The sequence below is a fragment of the Amphibalanus amphitrite genome, unplaced genomic scaffold, assembly GCF_019059575.1.
Source record: "Amphibalanus amphitrite isolate SeventyFive unplaced genomic scaffold, NRLGWU_Aamphi_draft 000298F_arrow, whole genome shotgun sequence".
Lineage (NCBI taxonomy): Eukaryota > Metazoa > Arthropoda > Thecostraca > Balanomorpha > Balanidae > Amphibalanus > Amphibalanus amphitrite.
This window is the reverse complement of record NW_024881793.1, coordinates 236,506-247,217: the sequence shown is the minus strand read 5'-3', so window position 1 is coordinate 247,217 and position 10,712 is coordinate 236,506. Positions and strand designations below refer to the sequence as shown.

General features: G+C 46.5%; 1 long non-coding RNA gene across 1 annotated transcript; it reads right to left on the bottom strand.

The window, feature by feature from the left end:
* Positions 1-312: 312 nt before the first annotated feature.
* On the bottom strand, positions 313-2,713 carry LOC122387772. The gene is made up of 2 exons (XR_006257669.1): positions 2,294-2,713; positions 313-1,359 (listed from the first exon to the last, which is right to left on the bottom strand). It is a non-coding gene; the product is annotated as an uncharacterized LOC122387772 (long non-coding RNA).
* Positions 2,714-10,712: the final 7,999 nt, after the last annotated feature.

The window sequence follows — 10,712 nt, the reverse complement described above, 5'->3', positions numbered from 1 at the left end:
GGGCATCATGCTGTGATTATATCAAACAATTCAATTATATATAAATTATATATGATTATGCTGTGATATCATGATTATGTATAAAATCTAGTTATTTATTGGCCAAACGTAACGGCCACGGACCGTAGGTTGACGACCCCGAAATTTAGCGAAATGAAGTATAGGTTCAAGCAGTTTAAATAATGCTGGTGCGTGGAGTTGAATAGTGATGTAATGGCCACAGTCTACAACCACGATAACAAATATCGATTGCGCTTCGCTCAACCAGCTCGTTCTTGCTCAAGAAGCAGTGCATCCCTATAAAATGAAGTCTGAACGAATGCATTCAGGTTCCTACCTCTGAATCACCTTATATTGAGATCCGTTTCTTAACAGGAACACAAACGCGGCCCATCAATTCGTCGGTACTAAGGCAACAACGTCTGACAAGTGACAACGCATCAAATGACCAACTTCTGACACTATCTACCAATACGGTAACGGCAAAAAAATTGCATTGCAAAATGCAAATAAAATTGCACGATTTCCAAGCGCAGTTTGAAACCAAGTGCGACCAGCTAGTGTCATTTTCACAACCAAGTGCGACCAGTTAGTGTCTCGAGACACATTACAACTGCATAGGTACCGCAGTAACACATTAGGGGCGAAAGGAAACACATGACTTGTGTACGACCAGCGTTCTGTCAGCGCACGACGCATAAAGCAAACTGCTCAACAACTGCGGTCCCGAACAACACAACACAGAGCTCCGAAACGAATGGTTTACAAAAGTCTACGACTGACGACATCGAAACAGTACGTTCATCGGGACTAGTCACATGATTCGCTCAACCCAGCTGGGTTATGGGTACTAATTGCGCTTCAAATTGACCTCTGACAGCCATTTACTTACGCTACTTTGATGCATAAAACTGTACATTGAAACTCAAGCGGCAGCACATAGGTCTCCATCAAGGTGGTTATATACAACAGAGCACCACGCTAAAACGAGCGCGAGCCGCACTGTCACAGACAGAACACTGAGCCGCGAATCGTGACAGTCGCACTGAGTCATATGCACGCAGATGTCGCACTCACGGCACCGTTGCTGGCACTGCGCTGCGGGTGGACACGCGCGGTGCAGTAGATCCACGGTGTGCGGCTCACCGGAGGGATTACCAGTCTCCGACCGGACAGTCCAGGCGGGAAATGCGGTGTCTTCAACCATGACCGCCGTCCCCGTCTCCGCGGAGTGCCGCACGGCGGCGACGCGGCGGCCTCGGATCTTGAGCTGGTGGACACTTGTACTCCTGCCAGAGCTACCAGCTTCAGCCCTTCAGCATCCTGTCATCAGCAAACTCCAGCAGAGCTCCAATGCATCTGGGAAAATAAAATTTATGCTGTTAAGCTAAATCATGCAAAACATTTCCTAGCACAGGATTCTCTTGCGCAGTTCAGCAAAATCTTCTGTGATATCCATGGCCGTGACAAGAGGACTTTATGCCATTGTAAAAAACATAGGTTCATTGGTTCTCATTTACCCACATCGAGCTTCTATAGGCACCATTCATTTGTATATCATAAAGTATGTTAACTACACAATATTTATGCAATACACTGACATGAAATATGTAGGAATGGCAAGAGAGATGGGTAAATAAGCCAAATAGGTTGCAGGATTTATTGGCACCAAACAGGTCAGAAAGTAGAAGTTCAAACAATCTTACAAACTATACCAGAGAAAGTCTTTGAATTAGGTACAAAATTATGCCACAGAAATAAAAGCAATGCAGTTTTGTAGAGCATTTCCCAAAAGATAATTGTCATTCAGCCTTGCTCCCATTCTGAGATTGAATAAATACAAATTATGGGGTGAAAGTTACTAAAAAAAAACAGTTTTTTTTAGAAAACAGCTTCAATTCATGTTTGCCTGATTTCAAACTCAAGGCAACATATCATAGCTTTGACAGCATGAAATTTCATTATTGAGGTTACACTTTCCATAATCTTGTCACAAACAGTGCACTTTAATATGGATAACTAACACCAAATCAGCCAACCTTGTATCTTTATCTGGTGAAACTCAAGAAACCAATAAAGTCAACAATTTCTGAGCAAAACATTTAAGTATTTGACAAGCTCAGGCAGTCAGGCACCATGCAGCCACTGGAGTATGATGGGGTCTCGTAACTTGAATGTTCAGTCGTAAGAGCATGCCTGACTAGTGACTTGACTTAACAGATTTGAGGCATCACAAAGACCTTTGCAGCAGCTCCTTCTATTCTTTTTTAACATAAACTTTAACTATCATTACCATGCTATGATGATGAGATGGCTGGTTTCGGGAGCATGAAAAGTAGCAGCCCTTCTTTCATTCTATTTCCTTGTTTTCACATGCTGCACTAAATGTTTTTTCTTCCACGTTCCTTCTGTCATTATAAAAAATAATAGGTATCATAATTGCTTCACTTCTTCCTTATATTTCAAGTATTGCTGCTGCAATTCATCACATCCCCCGTTAGTAAACCATTGCCCTATGGCCGCTAAAGTAAATAACTAGAATGCGCCAGAAATTGTCAAAATCGCGCCAAAATAGCAAACTAAGATGAGAAAAAATAACCGCACCCACGTAAATATGCAACGTCGCTATGGTACTTCCGTATAGCCTGAGGCACCTGGGTACTTATGAATCTTGGGTCCCGTTGGATCTTGGGTCCGACTGTACTTGGGTACATTTGATACACACCCGGGGCGATGAGGTGCCCGTTCGATCGCGCACTATCGGATTGAACCGCTAGAACATGGATGATTCACAACGATTTACAATAACAAACTGTTTGGTCAGATATGGTAGCAAAAGGGTAATTATTTGATGACGTCATTACCCATCCCATAAATCAAGATCTCGAACAAAATGCAATCACATTGAAATTGAAACAGCATGCTTGGTCTAAATAAATCATTTTTCCATTATTTACTCATTTTTACTGCCATGAGTCGATAACTGAAAAGATCCAAAAGATAAAGTTACGCCTTTGAGTTCATGGTGGAAGGTCTCCACAGCTTCCATATGCATTATCAACATCAGCGGATTACGCACTACTAAAGAGCCAAAGTTTTGGATAAGAGCCAAGATTAGGCCAAGTTCTAGACCAGATAGTTATAGGATCTCAGCCAAGATAATGCTGCCGTAACATTAGAGCCAAGAGCCATTGCCAAGCAAGTCGAGCGGGGCGATGGGTGACATTCATAAGTACCAGAGTACAATTGTACCCAGGTTACACCGGGACCAAGGTTACACAGGGGCCCAGGTTACGTTCGGCCCCAGGATTTGAAGGGACCATGAAGACGCAAGTACCATACTGTGATTGGTCGTTGGCAGACGGGAATGACGTAATGCATCCCTGTGGCGGCCGTGACGTTGACCAATAGGAGGGGCGGATACAAATTTGGACCACCTTGGTACACGACTTGGCAGTGTGCTTGTGATTGATTTTCTCGAGATTGAATTGAGGTAGCGCCGTCCATCGCCCGCCGCGGCGGCGCCCAGGCCCGATGGTCATCCGGTGTGGCGGGAGGTGGCGTCCCTCGGCCCCCCGCGCGGCGGGAAGTAGCGTGCTGCGGCGTCCGAAGGAGAAGTGAAAATGATCCCTTGCACGAATTAGTGTTCGCAGCGGCTACTTAAATTGCAGGAGGGGGAGGAGGCAGGGGCGTCGCCACGGATTTTTGAGTGGGGTGGGGTCGGGTTTCCGGTCTTCGTCTTGATGGGTAGAGGTGTTATTAGCCACACTCCCGGTTTTTTCATGTGTTGAGAAAAATCTCGGCGCGCAGCGCCACGAAAGCAGCGGTGTATCTTATTGTACATACTACATACATCACTTTTGCATCGTGCATAAAAATCAAGCACAGGCCACCTGAGGTCAGGTCACATGTTCAGTTCAGTTTTAATGCCTCTAAAAGCTGCAATCTTGTCATTCCCATAGATTTGCCTGTCCCGTAGCTCAGTTGGTAGAGCATTGGACTCCCGGTAGTGAGAGCCCGGGTTCGAGACGCCCCGGCGCTCGATATTTGAGACTCCTGACGGGGATGGTCTGCGGTTGGTGAGCAGCCGCAGCCAGTTGAAGTCAGTTGAGTGGGGCAGGCCGTGTCCGGCTTTGAAGGGCACGTTAAACTTTGGCATCTAAATTCTCCCGATACCCGGAATTGCGTGATCGGACGGTAGGGATCGGGGTCTACGCAACAAGCTCTGCTTAGCGTGGGCTCCGGCTCTGTCAATCTGTCCATTCAAACATTTGAGCTAAATTTAAAAAAAAATTATCTCCTATAAGTCTGAAATTTGTTGTAATGAATGGGATTATAAGTGCCAACAGTTAATGAATCTGGGATTTTACATCTGAAAAGTGAAGTCAGGTCAAATATGTGACCTCACTAATCAATCATGATAAGATATGGGAAAATGCACGAGATGCCCTCTGCTTTGAACGAATATGCTAAAAACGCTATGAGATACTTTTGTAGCCATGGCACCTCTGCTCATTTTAGAGACAAGGTGCAGCTAATGACCAGTGGTGACTCGAATGGTCAGTCATTACTATTAGTTAGGTCATCAAAGGTCTCTAACACATTTTCGACAACAACTTTTGATGGAGACGCTGTAGAGCGATGACAGCACCTGGAGTGTGTTCAGTGTGTGTTCAGTGTTCAGCACCAGTGTTCAGTGCTGGAGTGTCAAGTGTTCAGCTCAGCAACACAGATCGATCGCACATTTTTGCAGCGGGTTCTTTTCCGGTCAGGACATGACCATTGATTAACCTTTACCTGATGTCAAGTTTTCTAGTTAAGTTCTTAAGTTCAAATTGTAAGCCATGCGACGTGTTTCGACGAAACAAACACGATGGTGATACCTAACATGAATATCATACACATTCACTGAATCATATAGGTTGTTACAGAACAAATGTTTCGGCAAAATCCGTCCGTTTAACTGTTAATGGCCTCTGTGGTACACAAGCCATAGACCCGAAGTCATACCTATCTGAGGCGAAGTTGGCGAAAGAGCTTTAAAAAAGCTATCGAGTACGCTTTCTGTGTCACTATAGCTCTTATTCGTGTTTTACGGGTCGCTAAGGTAAAATGTTTACCAACGCAACGCTGAAGGTATACTTTCGGCCCCTGATCGAGGTAGAGCTTCGCGGAAAAGCGCTAGGATGCTGCCCGTGATGAGAGAAAGCCGATGATGCCCAATTTCAAGGTCTTGGCCGGGTCATCTTAGGTCAACTCCCAAAAGTAGAAAAAAAGCTGGCCTGCTAGAACTTTGTGAGCCGTAGCTGTTATCGGGGTTCCGGGTACGAGTTCGATGTTAGTTTTGGACAAAGATGATGACTCCATGCATTTGGGGTAGATCGGGTCGGGTCAGGTCAGGTCGACCAGCAGGCTTCCTACCGGCCATCTACATAGAGTGGGTGACAACCACCAACGATAGCTTCGTAACATGTTACTACATAACCACCATTTATCAAAACTACTTCTTTAAGTTCAAACGGGCGCTAAACTCGAAATCAGTTCCAAAAACTTCACTTGTAAGTGGAAGCAAATAAAACTCAAAAAAGTGAACCAAGGTATCATCTATATTCGAATCATGGCCAATAAATTTTTAGAGTAGGTGTAAAATTGATTAACTCGAGGTCACAGGAAGTTTCGTTGCAATAGGCTCCTTTTTGCGCGTCTTATTGGGAAAGCCCGAGAGGGGTCCACAATCTGACCCCATTTCCCGGCTACCTCAGGCAGGTCCGAGGGTAGTCAGGGCTGCTGAGGCTAGTTAGGTACCTCGTAGTTATTGATATGTCATCCGACGAATCGACTGCAACCATTATTTTGACAATCAGACGAACGCTTGTGTCAGTTTTGGCGCGCTCATTCGTTTGAGGGATAAAAAGGGACTAGAATAGTGGCTATAGTGGCATCAACCCCCCTCGCCCGGCGAGGGGGGTTGGTGCACCCCCCCCCCCTAAGGTTTTTCGCAAATAACGTAAAAACGGCGGCGGGTAGCGCCGCCAAATTTGGCATACCTTCTGGGGCAACCTTTTCGCACCTATCCTGAAAATTTGAAGTCCCAGTCTTTTCAGGTCAGGTCACCAGGTCACAAAAGCCGGTACTTACAAGGTCAGGGGAAAATTGGACTAGCTTAGCGGCAACTGAATTCCAAAGTTCACTTAAATGGGTAACAAAGTATATCATTCGATGCGCACGGACGTCCTGAGTTCACTGGTGCTTATATTTTTGCACTATCTTTACTAGGTAAAAAGTTATAACCGAAAAACGTTTGACATGTTTAAGCAAAATTTTTGCACTCATACCCCCCAAAACCCCCCTAAATATTGACCTAGAGTCACCAAACTTTTACAGGGGCGAGATCTCCTATGGACCCACCTACCCTGTACATTTAGTGTTTCTAGTGCCATAGAAGCCAATCGCGAGGGGGGGGGGGGTCGTACCAACCAACCCCCCCCTCGCCGTCCGTGTTATGGAAAAGGCCCTCGCCTGGCGAGGGTTAAAATATTGTTATGCTTATGTTCCACGCCCACCGCTTATTGACCTATAAGCAATAGGGCTACGGAGCTGTTGAAGCGATTCTGAGTCTGACGTTGTATTTATTGAGGCTGCTTACGCCAACTTCACTGACATGATAGAAAAAAAGAAAACTCAGCATCGCCAAAAGTGGGGGGTCGACACCCCGGTTCTCGCGAGTGGGGGGGGGGTCACGACCCCCGCGACCCCCCCCCCGTCGGCGACGCCCTTGGAAGGAGGGGTCAAAAGAACCAACCAGCGATTCGTCCCCTGATTGAGCTACAGGGAAAGCGGGCGTGGCGTGTGGAAGCCGATGGTATCCATTTTAATTGCCCTTGGAAGGACTTAAACAGCCTTGACTTTTCACGCGTGGCACGCATCACGACGGTCATTTTAGATGCATCAAGAGAAGTGTAAGGTGTGGTACTTGTAACATATTTTTACGCTTACTCTGTCACACAAAATTCCAGTTCAACCCTGGAGAAAGAAAAACTGTTTCAGTAGCGCAAATATTACTTCCTTTCACCATGCAAGCCTTATTTTTGGACAAGCTTTGTTTTATATTATGACTTCATCCATCATTGGGTGTGTGCCTATGGATGATTGATTGAATGAACTAAACTAAACTGAGCTGAGCATACCTGGAAAAGTATAACCTCAATTCTCCACCAAGTCACGGTGTGTTACCCCCGACCGTGCGGTAATTAGAACAGTCTACAATCTACATATCTTTGCACGCAATAAAACGATAACCTCGCTATCACTGATGTTGTTTGGTGCCTAAACAAATAGCCACAACAGCTCTAAACATACCTATATTAAAAAAATCAAAACAACAAAAATAACCATTGCCGAGTATCAATACATATCTGCTCGTTGCACACCGGTCAGTTGATAGCCAAATTCTAGCATAAATTACACGGGATAGTTTCGTTCTTGTCGATGAGACCAAGCCCAGTTACGGTATGTGCGATTTTGTCAAAAACGGTCGGAGGTTGTAAGTTGTAACTTGTAACTATTATGACGTCGCAGCTCGGTGGCCTGATATGACCCGATTTTTTTTTCCAAAATTTGCGCGAAGAATGCCCCAGAGGCCATTTAAAATTTAAGCACGATCCGACTTAGTTCGGTTTGCATCGCAAAAAAAGCTCGGGCGCCCTGCCAGGGCGAGGGTTAATTATAATCTTCGCCATAGCTCATCAAAAATTATGACAAAATGCAAAAACGATATCAATGTTAATGCACAAGTCAGTTTGGAGGCTGCATGCAAAGTTTTAATAAAATCCGTTCATACATTTTCCAGTCATGGACTGAAAACAAACAGGTAAATCTTTCTGCCTCACCCTGTACATAGGTCATTAGTCTGACCTGGAAGCCGAAGGTCAGGCCAATGACCAAATATCGGGAAAATCGAGATCTTGTAGAACTTCTAAAAGTGATGCTTTATGTTTCTGGAGTCCTGATTTCGAACTTAAGAATTATTACGATCAAAGATGATGTGTTCATCCATTTGAGTAGATCAAACGAGGTCAGGTCAGGTCAACCGGCGTCCCGACGGCTATCCATTAGGTATAAACTATAAACAATCGCTGTCAGTTTTGTACCATATTGCCAGAACTAGTTCCGGAATGTTTATATCTGTGCTTAATTTGTAATCAGCTCATAAAAACTACGCTGAGACGTTTTGAAACGCCAAACGAGGTCATCTAAGGAAAATAACTTTGACCTGAGTCCCAGGGCTGCGGAGTCGGAGTCGGAGTCGGTCGGAGTCGGAAGTTTTGCCCTGAGTCGGAGTTGGAGTTGCTAAAATCTTACCGACTCCGACTCCGAAGTTAACACTGCATTGCTCAAAGTCATGCCCGACACCTGGTTGCTTCATGATATTTTGCTTGTTGACCTTTCAAAATCTGATTTTGTTGAAGCTAAGGACATACCCCCGTTTTGGACCAGCGTTTTCATTGAAAAAAAAAAAAATCTGAAGAAGGCTGCTGCGTCAAAACCTGTTTTTATTTATGCATGCTATTTAAAAAGTAGGCACTTATTTGCCACATTGGCCTTGGAACGCGCAAAAGTTCGCTTCAGGCAAGATAAAAAGATATCCGACAATAAATTTTATTTCATTATATGGACTTGCTGGGCAATGTCCGGAGTCGGAGTTGGAGGCGATTTTTGAAGCCGGATAATTTTTGCCGTAGTCGGAGTCTGAGCCTGAGTCGGAGTCACCTTAAAATCCATCGTCTCCGCAGCTTCATGTGACCTTGACACCCACCCTATCAACAAGTAAACACAGGTAGTTAGTTTATCCCAAAGAAGTGTGTAGATGACAAGATAATACCCATTTTTAGAACGGTTATCTGGAACACATTTTGTGACATTCGGTGCGATCTGGTTAAAATAGGTTTATAGCTGATTTTTAGTAGCTTTCATCTTGGGCTGCACCAGTTGCTCACTTCATGGATGACTGAGTGTCGCCACAGGAGGTCCCCCGGTGGGCCGGGGCAGCGCAAGGGACGGGCCCCGCCACTGAGCCGACCATCGGATGTGCCCATTGTAAGAGCGTACCGGGCAGCGGAGCAAATCTCGGACCCACCTCAAGGGTATCCTCATCAATCAGCTTCCCATCCCTGCTGTCTCATGACAGGGGGAGTATGTGAACGGTAGTGGCAGCGGTGACCGTTAGGCGAGCCGGGCCTGCGCTGTGAATAGGAGGGGTGCGCGCCACCTCCCAGACGGTCTGGCGCTCCTGCACCCCGCCCTCCCGGCTGCAGCCGGGCTCGCTGGACCGCAAAGTGCTGGCCGTACCTACATGTGTCACTGTTGACGTAATCAAGTCGCTTTACATGACCTTGTTTATAGCGTGTACACTCGGGGGCAGATTGATGTTCTACAACTCTTTATCCACCGGGTTCCTATGGCTCAGCATTGGCAGCAGCCGCCTGGTACCGGTAGACTGTGCCGCTTCACTTACTTGTCAAGCGGCACAGCCTACCCACACCGTATGCCACCGGTCTGGGTCGGTGGCTGGAAGGCGATGTGGGCCGCCTGTGACGTCAGCGCAGCGGTGAGGGCCGAGCCCGGAGGCATGGCTCGGGTCGGCGCGTCGCGGCGGCTGGCGAGGGCTGGGGAGTGAGGTGGGGTGGGAGCACGGACCATCGCGCGGCTGAGAGAGTGTAGTTAGCTTTCGCGTCTCAAGGCGCCAATTATTCTACCTAACATTGCTCTACCTGGCATTGGGACAGCCGATAGAATTTATATCACACGTGCATCGAGTTGCGGAGCTACATACATTGTTTATAACAGATAAGTACAGGGTGACACAAAAAAAACGGTCATCACCAAATTTCGAATAACTTCGGAAGTTTTATTCAAATCAGCACCAAACTTCGGTCACTTAAGGTCACACCTATGTAGCATACATCCACCAAGTTTCAAGTCTTCACTACGAATACTTTTAGTACAGTGTGTGTTTTACTGACGCTCCACAATGTGCTCCAGGTGAGCGCCACGGCGCTGCAGGGCGTAGGCACACTTGCATACGGCGGGCAAAGTTGTCGATAACCCGATGGCTGTGCACTTTACAGAGTGCAATGGCCTCTGGAGACAGTGCTCAGGGGTGTGCTACCCCTGAAACGTTATTCTTATCGGGTTATCGGCAACTTTGCCCGCCGGATGCAGGTGTGCCTACGCCCTGCAGCGCCGGGACGCTCACCCGGAGCACATTGTGGAGCGTCCGTAAAACACACACTGTACTAAAAGTATTAGTAGTGAAGACTTGAAACTTGGTGGATGTCTGCTACATAGGTGTGACCTAAAGTGGCCGAAGTTTGGTGATGATCTGAATAAAACTTCCGAAGTTATTCGAATTTTGGTGATGACCGCTTTTTTTGTGTCACCCTGTATTAAGGCCTTGATTGAGCTCATTGGTGTCTATTATTTCGCACAGCAATCGTCCAGAGACTGGGGTTTTTGGATAGCGCGGCGTCCCAACTTTAAGCAACTCTTACTGTTCCGCTAATGTGTGGTCGCAGCCACCAAGAGCAAACCGTTCCAACTAGAAACAAATAAGTCGCGCACCTGGGACGGTTCGAACCGGGCTTCTCGAACCGGTCACCCTACGACGCTAGCGTGTATCCACTGAGCTGCTGAGACCAGCGACCACCCGCTGC